This window comes from Esox lucius, chromosome 1 (assembly GCF_011004845.1).
Source record: "Esox lucius isolate fEsoLuc1 chromosome 1, fEsoLuc1.pri, whole genome shotgun sequence".
Taxonomy (NCBI): Eukaryota; Metazoa; Chordata; class Actinopteri; order Esociformes; family Esocidae; genus Esox; species Esox lucius.
Genome location: NC_047569.1, coordinates 30589132 through 30606273, shown reverse-complemented (window position 1 = coordinate 30606273; position 17142 = coordinate 30589132). Strand labels below are relative to the sequence as shown.

The following is a 17142-nucleotide window of genomic DNA, read 5'->3' as shown; positions in this document are numbered from 1 at the left end:
GGGTAATAGTTGTGCGGGTACAAATGGCAAATTCTAAATTACATTCTAGATGTGCAAACAAGCTCTTTTGAAGGAGTAAAGTAGCATATGCAACCGGGATGCAGAGATAGCAGCAACAAGGACCCTGTGGTAAACTTGCGTATGTAACAACTTTTATAATTCAAGCATGATGGCAGTTCTAAATGTGCAAAGAGGCTAACTGAATGTACAAGGTGTATGTGCAACTGAAATGCAGGGATAGCAGCAGTGAGGTTCCTGAGGTAGACACATACCTGTAACAACTGAAAGCTTGGCAATCTCGGGGGGGGGGGGGGGGTGGTGGTGGTTGGTTAGTACAAACTAGTACAATGGGAGTAGCGCCTGAGAGGCAGGGCGAGGTGTGGTAAGTGATGGTTCACAGAGTTCACAGGGTCACAGAGTTAAGCAGGGTTACAGTGGGTGGGAAGAATATGTTCCTGAGCCTGCTGGTGCGGGTTCGAAGAGACCTGTACCGCCTTCCTCCCAGTTGATGTGACTGATAGACAGTTACAAGAAATGGCCACATGAAGTTATTTCAGCCCAAGGGGCAACACCAGGTATTGAAGCTATGCATTTCTGTCGATATGTGGTGAATACATTATTACAAAGTATAATCTTTGTAATCTTTGTGTCATTTGTAGAAATGTCATTACAGGGGAAGATCATATTTTTCTACTGATACGACATTTATTGCTCATCCACACAATTGCCTTTCATAACAATCATGTATTCCAAGTACACACACGTGTTTTCCATGTTTTTGTGGACTCTTCTCCTGCCGCCAAAACAACATATAGGCCACTGGTCCTAACTCTTTCTGAAGCTCCAGTCATGCTCAACTGGTCTACTTTTCTACTGGTCTCTTAGTTGGTGACACGTTCAGAGGACATTAATTGTCTGGTTATTTTTGTTGGAATCCATCAACATTTACAACAACTAATCAAAAACAAAGCTGAATCTCTTGTCACACATCTTAGGTTAATAACTCAACGTTATTCAAGTTGCGGTGTGCTTCTGATTACTACTTTAATTTGTGTTGTGATCAACATTTGTATATATTCATTTTGATGATGTACACCACGAATATATCCAATCGAAACATTACAGATATTATTTTACAAGACAATACAAACCAAAAAATAACATGAATGCCAAAAAAACAATTGGTCTGGAGTCATACTTATTTGAGCATAAAGTGAAATATACAAGGACAAAAGAGCTCCCAATATTATTATTGCATTTTTGTTAAAGGAAATAGAATGTCCTCTCCCTTCCTAGGTCTAATATTTCTGGTCAAGCATTGTTAGGACAGGTTTCAAGTCTCCTATAAAACAACTCATGCATCAACTATGGATGCTCAGGCTGTTTTAACGAGCAGTTAGTAGTAGTAAGGATGTATTGTAGAATATTTATAAGACTCTTAACCATCAATATTTACACAATCTAACATCACTGTGTTGGTGTTACTACAACATCATAATTAATATTGCTGGACCATCATCGCAGCTGACCTGAAGTTAGTTGGTTACCCCAGTCCAAAGACAGAATATTCCCCTGCCCCCCACCCTTTGACCTAACCCTAACCTCAGAGACACCTGTGCCTAAACCTAACCTCAGTGGCACCTGTGCCTAAACCTAACCTTAGTGGTACCTGTGCCTATACCTACCCTCAGTGGGGCCTGTGCCTAAGTCTTTATTAGGATGTCATCGAAAACAACATCAGATCGGTCATCAATATCTCCTCCTTTTCTCACTCACCTCCATGTCACCTGCTTTCCCTGCCCTGTTGACATCCTCATGCTCTCTCTCCCCCTCTCTTTCTTTACTCTGAATGCACCAGAGTGAACATGAAATAAATCAGTAAACCAGTTTTGTTTCTTGCCATGATGTTCAGGAATGGATTACTAACCATTTCTGATCTGAATGGCAATTATTATTATATCAATAAACTTTGACTCACCTCTTGTGCTACTGTATCCTTATATCATCTGACTGGGACTCATTTTCCCAATGCTCTCAGCTTAGGCTGCCCAGAAAACGTATGAATGTCACTGCCACCTTCCCCCCGTGCTCATGATAACCCTGTGAATGAAAGTTGACTAATAAAACTGCTTGCACTTTAATCAAACAAACATCAATAATGCTATTTATCATACAATAAGCAAACACAACTATACAGTACACTATACGAATATAGATGAAAACAACTACTGTCTGCATAAATTACACATGCAGAGCAACATAAATGATTGACACTTTACTCAGATCTCAAGAGGGCTTTCTGACAAATCTAACAAAATCATTAACCTTAGTTGAATAAGCACATGAGCACCGTTGTTGGTCGCTGGGTGAATGTGGCTATTAGCTTTTCAGGTAGCCTAGGTATGATAGACATTAGTGACGGTTGATTGATTAAACTATTCTTTATTTCCACAATTACCTGTCAATAGCACTTACCACAATGCCAGGTTAAGTACAAATTTCCAAGACAACGACTGCTCAAAACCAGTCCAAAATGTTGTTACAAAAAACTAGCCCAACTTTTGTTACAAGTTTTTTGTTTTTGTTTACAAGTGACCCCGCTCCCACCTGGGAACAAAACGTAAGATGCGGTATTGACTCATGTGAAGCCATAGCTACGCGCTTTTAGATTTGGTGCACGTAGCCTATGCGGCCTGGCTGTGCGGGCCTGTGCGGCTCTCTGCGCTGTCCGCGAATCCTACGCAGACGCGTTTGACATTGAAGTATAAATCTGCCTTGACTGTGATAACAGCATAGAAACACAAGATTTAGCATATAAAGACAGAAATGGTGCGGCCGCGGTTAAGTTCGGAAGTAGTCCAAAAACCCTGCTAACAACAGCTTCTGCTTGTGTACGGCAACAGCACCTGGACAAACTACACGCAGAACTGCAGTAAACTGTAAAACTAGAACCGGTAGTAATAATAACGGCAATTTGTCGAGTTATGATTATGTTCACATTATAATGATTTTTTTGGACGGCGGTGCATGGTTGCCTGTCGTACCATAGCACCTTTTTATATTATTTGTAATTTATATATACATTTATTGAGGGGGACATTTTGAGCATATTTGAATATTGTAATTACGGCCTTGAGGCAAAGCTTTGGAATTTGCGTGTGATGTATTTTGTGTGTGTGCGTGGGTGTGTCCTGGACCACTGGCATACTTATTTGTGACCATGATCATGTGTCTTGTGTGCACTCATAGATTTGGTTGTACAACTATATGGAGAAGAGGGGCTACCAAGAATGAAGGGAGATCTGATTGTAGAGCGTTCATGCCCTCAGTGGGAGAGAGGTCTGAACCAGACAATCGTCGCTTTATGCCTCTCATCATCTTCCCTACTCTGGGTCTTGTCACTGGTCTTTAATTGTGTGGGATATATGTTATGGTAGCAGTGTAACCCATAATGGCCCTAAAACATCTGATCTGCAGTAATATCAAACAGCGCCAGAGGGAAAGTCCTCAAGACAAACCTTCATTTTGGTGGGTTGGAACATCACACAGTGCCGCAGAGAACAGAATATGAGAACATTTCCCTGATGACTTTCACAAGTGGACGATCTTATATTGTGTTAGATTGACTGAGTTTCTTAAATAGTTTTTTTATTAATAAATGTCTGCTGGGCCAAGTTGGAATCAAAGGTCAAGCACCTCATTACATAAACCAAGTACTTGTAACTGACACCATCTTGTTGATTAAGTTAGATGGTGACCAATACTGCAACATTAACCAAAGCTTAGTTATTTCTCCATCACCCATGAAAGCAAGAGAAGACAGAGCTCTCTTCTGACACAAAGGAGAAACCCAAGAGCAGGAGGTAAAAATCAATACCAAGAAAAAGCTCAAATCAAGAATTTGGTCCAAGAGTTTAAGGAAAGGCTGTGAAAGTGAATTTCTAGAAATAACTGATCAGCCTGAAAAATTATCAGACGAAAAATAATTTCAGAAAATTGTACAAACAAGAAAGTATGAAAATCTCTGCACTCAGTTCTGTAAGTTGCTGATGATGAGAGAGTCTGCTGAATACCGTCAATGTAGTTGTATTGTCTACTGCAAACCAAAGGCCTATGTTGTTGCAATGAACACGGCACTGCTGAAAAAATGGAACTAGTTTTACTGCAAATTTGACTCACAAAGGGCCCTCAGTCACTTGACCAGGTAAGAACCAACAGGTCTGTTGACGACGCTGTCAACTTGTCATGCACCATTCCCAGAATTCTCCTCTCCAAAAACCTCCCCCATATCACCTACAAACTGTTAGCTGCTGACTAAATATCTGCATTATATGGAACTCAAAACAATGATAATCTCTGTTTATCTCGACATGATTGCATATACTGCAACGAAAATAATGTATATAATATGCACACTGCCTAAGTCCCATTATCTTATTCTCACCACCCACAGTATATAATTGTATGTCAACTTGTATGTGTAAATAAATGCATATGTGTAAATATGTGGGGATGTAAAAAACAAATGTGTATTTGAAAACGTATAAGTATGTGGCAATGTACCTAATGATTAATGGTGATTCAGATTTTGAACCAAATTCGTACTCACTTTCAGTGAGCAAAATACTGTGTGTTGTGAATGTCAGTACAGGCTCCCCCTTTTCTTTTTTTAAGAGGAGTAGGAGGGGAGGTAGAGACTGAACCATCCCAAGAGCTCTTCACATTATTACAATACATTGCTGTGACAGCTCCAGAGAAACCATGATGTTAACAAATGTTAATCAGTATGCTTTCAGGGATTTGAACCTGATTGCTGGATTTTGAACCCAGCTGGACAACAACCTTCCAAGTTAAGGACATTTCTAGTATGTCTGGGAATTTGTTTGGAAGGAACTGATTCCATCATTTGTTATATAAGGCATTTACATTTTTTTATCACAATAGCAACATTTTGGAGTGTCACTGTGAAATGCTGCATCTCTTTGTACATACTGTATTTCAACATAGAGAATGTGTTTAACTATGAATCAATAGTTTTGATTAGGTAGAATACAGGAAATGTTATTTCTGATATTTTGCTATTAATCAAGTAGGCTTAGACGTATATAAAAGACTATGTCTACTTCACAAATTTGTGTTGGAAGATTAATTGTGATCATCTGATCAGCTGGACTGCATTTGTTCGCTCTCAGAGTGATAATATTTGACACAGATGCTCTGGGATATGAGCCTTGCGAGCCCAGGCTATTATCTCAGACAATAATGGCGTGATTTTGACTGAACTTCAGGGAATGACGCAACGTTGTTATAGAGAACCAGCATTTAATGATTTGTCCAGGGGTGCAGTGCATTTTTCATAGGGGTGCATAATGTCAATCTGTCCAAATACTTTTTAAACTTTGCAAACGATGCAGAACACAAATGGTAGATAATCCCTCTACTATTATTTTTACTAGGTGTGTGCTAACAACAGATTCGTATTTACAGCAACAAATTAGGAGCAACTAGCATTATCTGTCTTCTGTCTGCGCATAGACAGAATGATAGAATCTTTCACCTTGTGGGCTCAGGGATCTGAACCAGTGGATTTTGGTCAACTGGCTCAATGATCGTGACTACTAGGCTCCATGACCGCTGGGCTCAAATTAACAGCATTTAGCCAATTGCACATTTATATAACCCACAGTTGACTTTTGTAAATGGTTACTGCAAATTTCAATAATCATAATTTCTGTTTGAATTTGTTCACAGCAGTGCATGCTCAGACTTAACACAGTGTGGTAGGGCAAGCTAGCTAACACATCTGCAACAAAAAGAGAGCTGTCAGCAGAACTGTCAAGGCTGTATACATTTGACTATCTGCCACGCTAAGTCATGTAGGCATGGACCCTGTTTGTGGACTTCAGTGCTGCGTTCAGCGCCATCACTCCAAATCGTCTACAGTACAAACACTCCAAGCTGAACTTAATGGTAATTGACCCTTTCTAAACCGGACCACCCACTGTTAAACTCTCCTCCGGCAGGCTACGGTGAGAAAGGTAGTGAAGGTGGATCATGACCAAAAAGTCCTGCCACCAGAACAGTTTCCTGGTGCTGTGGCCCTCAGCAACCAGCCTCCTGTCTTACAGAGTACCAGATTATGCCCAGCACATCAAGCCTACTCCATACTGTTAACTGTCCACACATGGATTGTTATCTCCCTGCATTTAAATCACATTCTGGAACCTTAAATGTTTACATTAACTATAAATGAGTGTGCATAATAAACTCAATGCTCATATCGCACTACATGCTCACCACCCACTATATAATATATACTGTGTCAACTTTTTTCTGTCCCTATATGTTGACTACCAACAGCCCTACCATGAAACCAAGTGCAATTCTGAATTTGCGTGAATGTACAGTAAACGTGAATAAAGGGGATTCTGGTTCTCATTCCCGCCACCTTCGGTTCCAGGCCGTTGGTGAGATGCGTGGCATGCCCCGAGGCGTGCGCGTGGAAGTCAATGGGTGTTCATGGGTGCATGTTGAGTGGTGGCTGTTTGAACTGTGTGTCGTGCCCCTTCAGTGTTTGTGCTTGGTGTGTGCCTCTGAGAGCTCATCACAGGCACGAAAGGCACACGGCGTGTGGCGGCTGAAGAAGCCCATTAATTCCCTGTTAAGCCTCGGCGTGGGGCGGAATTCTACCCAGCGGGGCATGTGTGCTTGTGCATGTGCAGAACGCCTGGTCAGGTTCAAGCGAGGCCGAGAAAATGTAAATCTGTTTTACTGTACGTCCAAAAGCAGCACCTGCCGTTGTTTATCAATCACAACAGAACAGGTAACATATAGGGTGATACAGTATGTCCTCGTATGCAGGATCGGCTAGCTGGCAAATCTGTTGTACTCAGAGGGGGGGGGCTCTGTGATTTCTTCTCTGTCTGAAAATGCATTATGTGGAGTGTGTCCAGATGCAACCAGAGTGGAATGATTGAAGCACACTGGAAATGTTTTGCTTGTTGAAGTGGTCCATTATGAACTAGGTTGTATAAATACACCTCAGTTTTCGTCATTTATTTATTTGTTTAAACAAAAGCGATACCACCCGGTGTAATGCAATTACTGCAGCTTGTTGTTCTTTGCTCATTGAACTGTGAGTGAACGGAGGATGGGTCGTTGAAAGAGTGAACGGAGGATGAGCTGTGGAAAGAGTGAATGGAGGATGAGCTGTAGAAAGAGTGAATGGAGGATGAGCTGTGGAAAGAGTGAATGGAGGATGAGCTGTAGAAAGAGTGAGTGGAGGATGAGCTGTAGAAAGAGTGAATGGAGGATGAGCTGTGGAAAGAGTGAATGGAGGATGAGCTGTGGAAAGAGTGAATGGAGGATGAGCTGTGGAAAGAGTGAATGGAGGATGAGCTGTGGAAAGAGTGAATGGAGGATGAGCTGTGGAAAGAGTGAATGGAGGATGAGCTGTGGAAAGAGTGAATGGAGGATGAGCTGTGGAAAGAGTGAATGGAGGATGAGCTGTGGAAAGAGGCAATAGAGGTTGAGTTGTTGAAAGAGTGAATGGAAAAATGGGTTGTTGAAAGAGTGAATGGAGGATGTGCTGTTGAAAAAAAGAAGTTGGTAATCTCTGTGACTAAAATGTAACTTTGAACACTTGAGTGCTTGTATGAAAATGACATGTTTCTGTCCCCAAGTCTTTAACATGGACAAGTGGCCATGTTCACGAAACAATGTCAGTGCTCATCCCTGCAATCCCATAATATAGAAAGCCTTGAAGTAACATTCAGAAGACAGCGGTTGGGACTGGTGTGGTGATTACTGAATGCAACATGGGAGATATTGAGATGGATTTAGTAGAAAATGGCCACCACAGCCATCTGCTCCCTGATACTGAGGGCAGAATAGCACTGGGTGCTAGTTGGGCCGACTTTGCAAGTTGATATTTGCTAGAAATATGAAACACAGCAACCGCTGGTCCCAGGCAGAAGGGCAGAGTTGACTTAAGTATCGGTGTCATGAATAACCTTTGTCTACTGTTACTCCCTGGCCGCTTGTTGATGATCATATGTGCCTGATACATTTTTATGGTCATGAAATCATAACCACACGCATTGTATTAGCAGCTCGTCTTAATCGCCCTACTCATATACGTTTTGTCTGTAAAGCAATGAAAAGGTTTTGAAAAACATTTAGTGAAGCTCGGATGCTGTCGGGAAAACATTGACTTTCCAAGCTCTTGATCATTACCTTCCAAGTGTAAATTAAGTGAACATATTTCAAAGTTGTTATTTTCTCACTTCTTGGCCAACAACACTTATGCCGAGTACAAAAAATACCTCTGGCCTGTTTTCAAAGAACACCACCCATACCACTGATACAAATTCCTTCAGTCGCACTTAGAAATATGAATATTAATCAAAACCAGTTGAGGTCTGAACTTAAAGTTCTTAGCTTTACTGTGACCTACTTATTTTACAATGAACAATCCTGATGTACCTTTTATATATTTTTTGTTAACAACCTACAAGACACTGTCAGCAGTCAGTCAGTCTTGGGAAACATTTACTTTGTTATAAATATGTTCTAGTAACAATGTGTATTGGATTCAAAAGATTGGAGTGTGGATTAAGTTTTTGTATAACCTATATTTAAGTAGTTCATTACTTAGGTTCGGGGAGGGGGAAGGAACCCTGTTTTATCCTAGGAATGGATCAGCCAGTTCCAGTTCATAGAACCTAAATTCTCTATTTCACATGGTTAAAGAATACCAGACACTTGGAGATGAAGCTTTGACAGATGATGACATTTGTCACCAACCAACAGGATCTCACTGCAGTGGTATTCTTCAGTCCTGTTACAGAGTATACCCTGTATTTGTGGTTTTCAAATGGACATAACATTATAATGCACCATTATTCTTCAACACCTACAACAAGCACTATCTGTCCATCAGGAATTGCACTTGTCTGGAAGACTGTTTAACAACCATAGAGACCATCTTTATACCCAATGTCCCTTCCTCCTGGGGCTGAATTTACACTGTGGCCTGCTGGTGATTTACCCGGTGTTGTGGAGAGCAGAGAGGTTGTTCCTTCCAGGAAGAATGTGTCCATCAACCTATACCTACCAAGATCTTAAGCGCTTGTGATAACAGGCTAATAGCAGTTTCAGGAATGCCAGCAAGGTATGTAGTTATGACATGTTAGCCCCTAAAACTGTTTTCATTACACCAAAAAGTAATTATTAACACATGGCAGAATGTGAAGCAGGATTGTAAGTCAGCTATGCTCCAAGCCTTGTCAGGAAACTGAACAATATTCAGTGCATTTTTTTATGTAGACTGATCTCTGAGGGAAAGATATCAGACTAGTGGATACTTTAAAAGGCAATGAATGTCTTTTGGGGCAATGTTTGTTAATCAACAACTAATAAGGGGAACAACGATTAACCTGACTGAATTTAACTATGAAGGCTTGAAAGTCTAGGGCAGTTGTGGATGTATTTGGACGGAGCCCCCCAAAACGTACTTTGTTCATCTGCCAATTACAACAAGGCCTTCATTCGCAATGTGGTGGTCTGACCGGATATTCTAAAGGGAAACACTGGGATGTTTGAACTACTCTTGAACATGTACTAATTGAGGTCAACCTGGAAGCGTGCATGCATGTTTATGTGTTTTCCAGGTTTTTTCTTTTCAACAAAGGGGCAGAAAATGTATTGGGAATTGGCCTGAATGGTAGACTTTGCCTTTCTGGGACTATTGGCAGTTGTTTGTTTTAACATACTGTAGTGAATGATCCAGCTAAAAACTCCTCAAGTTACTTAAACAGCAGAAAACTATGACAAAATGTTTTGTACAGAAGACTACATCGAGAGATGGGTCAAGCCAAGGGCATTTTAATCTTACCCAAAAAGGTCTGGACTAGTATTGTTTTTGGGTTTTACTTGATATATACTAAGTATATTACTGTATTTACACCTTCAGATGACCAGTGGAATAATAATAACAGGCGGTCTGAGGTCAAAGTCTTTCGGCAGAATCCAGATCACCACCACAAATGAGTGAACTTGGAAAGGGATGATCAAGTGGACCATGGTCAATCACAGCAGGAGTTGTCAGGCAGAAACTGGATACTAGTTTATTTATTTCATTTCATTTCTTATCACAGTAGGTGGAGAGAAAGGTATTGCAATTCTATAATCTTGTAAGCAAAGTGTAAAGTTACAAAATGTTAAAAAGCTAATTTGGAAATATGTTTCATATGTTCGGCAAAAGATTTGGTCAACTCCTTCAGATTCATCTAAAATAAAATATTTTTTCTCAGGTATAATCAGGGCCAGATATACAATGTCTTCCAGCGAACACCTTTGTTACATGTAGTGAGTGCACTCTCTGTTGGGTTCTTTACTTTTAGTATATCCCAAAAAGCAACGTCGAAACAATAAAATATCAACATTACTGGCAGAACAGCCAGGCAAGTGAGGCAACAAAATCTTTGCATTGGCTTCCAGTCAGTTACAGAACAGATTTCTGTGGTGCTTTCAGTTTATAAATCTCTGAATGGTTTAGGACCCGAATACATTTCTGATATGTTTGCAGAATATGAACTGAGCAGGGCTCTTAGATCCATGAACACAGGTCAGCTAGTAGAGCTCAGAGTCAAAACTAAACATGGAGAAGCTGCGTTTAGCACTTATGCTGTACAAAACTGGAATAAACTACCAGAAGATCTTAGACATGCCCCAAACGTATACATTTTTAAATCTAGGTTAAAAACACTTCTCTTCTCACGTGCCTATGACTGAGCACTTAAACTGAACCACACTGTTTAGCCTTATAGCTTCCCACTTTTAATCATTAGCCTTATAGCTTCCCACTTTTAATCTTTATATTTTTTCTTGTTGTATTTTTTTATTATTATGATGTATTCATTTGCTTTGATGTTTTCATTTGAGTATTTGTTTTTATGTTATTGTTTTCATATATTTTTCTTTGTAAAGCACATTGAATTGCTTCGATGTATGAATTGTGCTTTATAAATAAACTTGCTTGCTTTCTTGCAAAGATGACACTTTCAATACATTTTTTCAGTGGGCAGAGAACCAACACTGACAGTGTACGTCAGGCACCATGCTACCACTCTCTTTTTATAGTGTCTGATGGGGCTTCAGTAGTTGCAGCTGTGCCCCATCAGGAGCAGCCAACCGCGCTGTCCTCAACAGTCTCTTTCACTGTCTGTGGTCCTGCTTCTCCTGGGACTGCTGCCCCTCACAGGCATTGGTTAGACATCGATACTGCAGAAGGCGCAGCCATGTTACAATATCACTAAAATAAAATGAAGAAGACATGTTGTGATGTTAATGTGGCCAGTGTAAAACAAATATTAAATTACCACAAATTAAATTGAGTGCTGAAAGCCCTGCCAGGTCTTTGACACAATCAGTAGGACATGAATTATTGACAGACAGAGCAGCCGTGTGATACACGTCATTGTATATGAAAGGCCAAGTGATATCTGTTATCACTGGCAGGCCCATATTCACCATTGAGGACATTGAGGTCATGTCCTCAGCATTTTCTCCAATGTTTGAGTGGAGCAGTGAACAGAAAAAATATTCTGGAGCGAAGAATTTGTAGAATCCATGATCATCGCCTGCTTGCATGAGCGCCATCATGATGGTTGTTTTGTAAAGTGAAGCCAAGCCTACAAGCAGTGATCTTGGTATCGTAATAATCTTTCCTTTAGCAAAGACGTGTGCAGGTCCTTCTTTGCCAGCGTTGCTCCATGTGATGAAGCTTCAGTGTGGGAGAAGTTGCATACATTTAGTCAGACTGCCTATGAAGAACACATGCACGGTAGTTAGAGAAATCTAAGATTTGTAGTTATTTTACAGTAATTTTTCTGTAACCAGCTAAATCCATCTCTATCGTCCTTTACACATTTTCCTGCAATGTGAGATTTTCCCTGGGTATTTACATAAACAGCATAATTTAAGTTTATGATTAATCTCTATCACCTATTTTGTTTTTTTAAAGTACACTCACCTAAAGGATTATTAGGAACACCTGTTCAATTTCTCATTAATGCAATTATCTAATCAACCAATCACAATGCAGTTGCTTCAATGCATTTAGAGGTGTGGTCCTGGTCAAGACAATCTCCTAAACTCTAAACTGAATGTCAGAATGGGAAAGAAAGGTGATTTAAGCAATTTTGAGCATGGCATGATTGTTGGTGCCAGGCGGGCCGGTCTGAGTATTTCACAATCTGCTCAGGTACTGGGATTTTCATGCACAACCATTTCTACGGTTTACAAAGAATGGTGTGAAAAGGGAAAAATATCCAGTATGCGGCAGTCCTGTGGGTTGCCTGGTCTGATGAGTCTTGATTTCTGTTGAGACATTCAGATGGTAGAGTCAGAATTTGGCGTAAACAGAATGAGAACATGGATCCATCATGCCTTGTTACCACTGTGCAGGCTGGTGGTGGTGGTGTAATGGTGTGGGGAATGTTTTCTTGGCACACTTTAGGCCCCGTAGTGCCAATTGGGCATCGTTTAAATGCCACGGCCTACCTGAGCATTGTTTCTGACCATGTCCATCCCTTTATGACCACCATGTACCCATCCTCTGATGGCTACTTCCAGCAGGATAATGCACCATGTCACAAAGCTCGAATCATTTCAAATTGGTTTCTTGAACATGACAATGAGTTCACTGTACTGAAATGGCCCCCACAGTCACCAGATCTCAACCCAATAGAGCATCTTTGGGATGTGGTGGAACGGGAGCTTCGTGCCCTGGATGTGCATCCCACAAATCTCCATCAACTGCAAGATGCTATCCTATCAATATGGGCCAACATTTCTAAAGAATGCTTTCAGCACCTTGTTGAATCAATGCCACGTAAAATTTAGGCAGTTCTGAATGGCGAAAGGGGGTCAAACACTGTATTAGTATGTTGTTCCTAATAATCCTTTAGGTGAGTGTATATTGGGCTTTCTTGCTTTCTTCTCTGTTACAAACTTGTTCTTTCAGTTATGTCTGCTATAGTTTGGAACTTGTGGCATAATCTCCATCTTTTGTGTTTCCTATTACTCAGTTCCACCTGAAGAGTTGACCAGGGCATACATTACATATCTACTGGGGAGAGTTCTAGTCACTCCGAATGTAGGTTGATAAATAAAGACGTTAACTATACAGGAGTGTGATAATGGCACACACTGTTCCTGTGAGGAATTGCTCTGCCAAACCTGGTCTTATAACACAAGCTGTAATGTATTTATTCAGCCAAGTATATCACAGGTGTGCTTACATTCTCTCACGGTATTAAAGTGGCATTATTGATACATCTTTGCACTTTCCTCAGTCCGAATCCTCCGGTGGCCATCTCGTTGGTGTTATTGGCACCCTGTGTAAAAATAAATAATATTATGAGTGTGAGCTTTTGATTTACTGTGCCAAGCACCTGTCCCTGCACTTCATGTCCGTCAATGTTGTGAAATGGTTATCCTTGTTGAAAGGTTCAGATTAAGTGGCAGTCCTTCGACTGCCATAAGTGAGCAGAATAACACTGGTTCTGAAATCTGTAGGACCCCAGTATGTTATTTTGATAGCTCTCAAAGCCCAAAGTACACTGCCATTTCTGCAATATGAGAACATGTGTACCAAGGTGCAGTACTGAGAGTGGCTTTTGTTTTCCACTACGAATTAATAAAATTGTTTACCCAGATTTTACCTAATTTTCTCCTCTGCCAATTTAGTGACATCCAATACACAATTATGGCCTTGCCCAGAAACATGTTTCCTCCAAGCACACCTCGCAAAGCTGTTCTAACTCTCATCATACTGCTCATGCAACCAGGATGTTTTGTTGGTACACATGCGCTGAGGACAATGTCTTCCCACCCAACCAAAATGCATTTCCATACAGTGGGGAGAACAAGTATTTGATACACTGCCGATTTTGCAGGTTTTCCTGCTTACAAAGCATGTTGAGGTCTGTAATTTTCATCATAGGTACACTTCAAAAATCCAGAAAATCACATTGTATGATTTTTAAGTAATTAATTAGCATTTTATTGCATGCCATAAGTATTTGACCAACCAGTAAGAATTCCGGCTCTCACAGACCTGTTAGTTTTTCTTTAAGAAGCCCTCCTGTTCTCCACTCATTACCTACATTAACTGCACCTGTTTGAACTCATTATCTGTATAAAAGACACCTGTCCACACACTCAATCAAACAGAATCCAACCTCTTCACAATGGCCAAGACCAGAAAGCTGTGTAAGGACATCAGGGATATAATTGTAGACCTGCACAAGGCCGGGATGGCCTACAGGACAATAGGCAAGCAGCTTGATGAGAAGGCAACAACTGTTGGCGCAATTATTAGAAAATGGAAGAAGTTCAAGATGATGGTCAATCTCCCTCAGTCTGGGGCTCCATGCAAGCTCTAACCTCGCGAGGCATCAATGATCATGAGGAAGGTGGGGGATCAGCCCAGAACTACTCGGCAGGACCTGGTCAATGACCTGAAGAGAGCTGGGACCACAGTCTCAAAGAAAACCATTAGTAACACATTACGCCATCATTGATTAGAATCCTGCAGCGCACGCAAGTTCCCCCCTGCTCAAGCCAGCGCATTTGGAGGAAGGAGAAGGATGAGTACAACCCCAAGAACACCATCCCAACTGTGAAGCATGGAGGTGTAAACATAATTCTTTGGGGATGCTTTTCTGCAGAGGGGACAGGGCGACTGTGCCGTATTGAGGGAAGGATGGATGGGGCCATGTATTGCGAGATCTTGGCCAACAACTTCCTTCCCTCAGTAAGAGCATTGAAGATGGGTCGTGGCTGGGTTTTCCAGCATGACAACGACCCGAAACACACAGCCAGGGCAACTAAGGAGTGGCCTAGCCAGTCTCCAGACCTGAACCCAATAGAAAATCTTTGGAGGGAGCTGAAAGTCCGTATTGCCCAGTGACAGCCCCGAAACCTGAAGGATCTGGAGAAGGTCTGTATGGAGAAGTGGGCCAAAATCCCTGCTGTAGTGTGCGCAAACCTGGTCATAAACTACAGGAAACGTATGATCTCTGTAATTGCAAACAAAGGTTTCTGTACCAAATATTAGGTTCTGCTTTTCTGATGTATCAAATACTTATGTCATGCAATAAAATGTGAATTAATTACTTAAAAATCATACAATGTGATTCTCTGGATTTTTGTTTCAGATTCCGTCACTCACAGTTTAAGAATACCTATGATACAAATTACAGACTTCTACATGCTTTCTAAGTAGGAAAACCTACAAAATCGGCAGTGTATCAAATACTTGTTCTTCCCACTGTACGTTCAACCATAACTGAGCTTACAGGCACCCCGAACTACCACAAGGAGTCACTGGAGCGCAATGTTAGGGTGCCCAGCACAATGCCCACTCATCTACCCTGGCTGTACTGTAAGGCAGTCACTTAGACCACTTCAACACTCAGGGGGCCTCAGGAACAAAAAAATCAGAGTTTCACCATTAACATGAGATGGATGGTGATTTGGTGTTACTCTAGATGTTTGGTATTTCCTGTTTTGCACCGTCACCTTAAAATCCCTTAGGGAAGCGTTTTGACTTTCCGTTGGTTAACACCATGTCAAATGACCAATCGACGTTACACATTCCTTGAAATTACCTCTGCAAATTTGATGTGAGGTCAAAAATGAAAAGTTTTACATAATCTCAATTCCACTAAATTTCTGTTGAATTCTGAGGCTCCAAAACAGAATGGTACTGTTTGTGTATTTAGAGAAGAGAATGCTTGTTTATGCCTGCATAAATGTCTAAACATCTTTTGACTTGCGACTTGCCCCCAACCCTGCGACTTGCAGGGTTGGTCCTTGTTGGTCCCTGGAAGAGAGACCAAATGCTGCTCTTTTTCCTCTGGTCTAAACACGAAATCCCAACACTCCAGGACAATGAAAGGGTTATTGTGATGCATAGGCTGACATCTATAAGAAGACCTTAAAAACATCTGATGTTTTAAATATATATGTTTCACAGTGATTTAGATGATAACATGATTTCCTATACTATTTCATGACTCTCACAAACTGAGCAAATTGTAAATATTCTTTGCAACCAGGGAAATCAATTCTACATTCTACATTTACTCCAGACAAAATTGGGAAAATAAGCATTCCAATTTGGCCAACAAAACCAATTGATTGAAGGTTATAATCGCCATCTCTTATGTATCAGATGGGAAGCCCAGCACTCTGCCCAAGAGAGCCTGTGCTATTCCAACCCAACATCATTAAATTACTCTGAATCTAGCATCGAGAGTGGGATTTATGGCTCTTAATCTAATATCAAATGAGGCAGAATTGGCATCACGAAAAATATCCCAACCAGCAGCCCCCACTGGTACACCCCGTCCAGTTTCTAAATGACACCTCTTCAACCCATCCTTTTTATTGTGTATTGACAGTTTATAATGTAAGGATTTGAAAACTCAGGGGAAAAGCCAGCATTATACTTATTTCCTAATACCTCCCTGCAGTTTGATATAGTGTGAGACATTCAAATAGCTTTTTTTACATAGAGACATGGTTTCCTTTAGGTTTTGACCTCCTTTTATTGTACTTCCATGAAGCTCTCTGTAAACCTAGAGATGTTTCCCTCAAATATAAACAAAACTGTAAATGATGGACCACTCTTTAATGTTTGAGTCCTATTTATGCGAGATAGCTAATGTAAACCATGTACCAAAGTGACCCGTGAGTACAGCTGCTCACACAACAATTAATGGTACGCATTCTAATCCCCTTGAAACCTTGCAGAAATTCATTATTGATATAAGCATTTTCATGTATATTCTGGGTGTTTACAGTTCAATAGGTGTGGTTAAAATCCGGTAGTGTTAGTTCACACATAATACCTGATAATACCTGATTGCTTTTTTTTATGTTATATATGACTTGGATATAATTTCTACTACAGTTGCTTTATTGGCTTGAAATTATGACTAAAACTTGTATATAAAATGGATATACAATCTTAGTCGAGCCGACAACCTCTCACTGTCCTGTGGTTATCTCCTGGACAGCCTTCCGCTGGTTCCTGGTCTGCTGGACTTCAGTGTCAGTACCTTATTGATT

At 40.8% G+C, this 17142-nt stretch overlaps 1 long non-coding RNA gene across 1 annotated transcript; it reads right to left on the bottom strand.

Annotated features, from left to right (window-relative positions):
• Window positions 1-1806: 1806 nt before the first annotated feature.
• LOC117594818 lies at window positions 1807-2910 on the bottom strand. The gene is made up of 3 exons (XR_004576074.1): window positions 2476-2910; window positions 1979-2100; window positions 1807-1845 (listed from the first exon to the last, which is right to left on the bottom strand). It is a non-coding gene; the product is annotated as an uncharacterized LOC117594818 (long non-coding RNA).
• Window positions 2911-17142: the final 14232 nt, after the last annotated feature.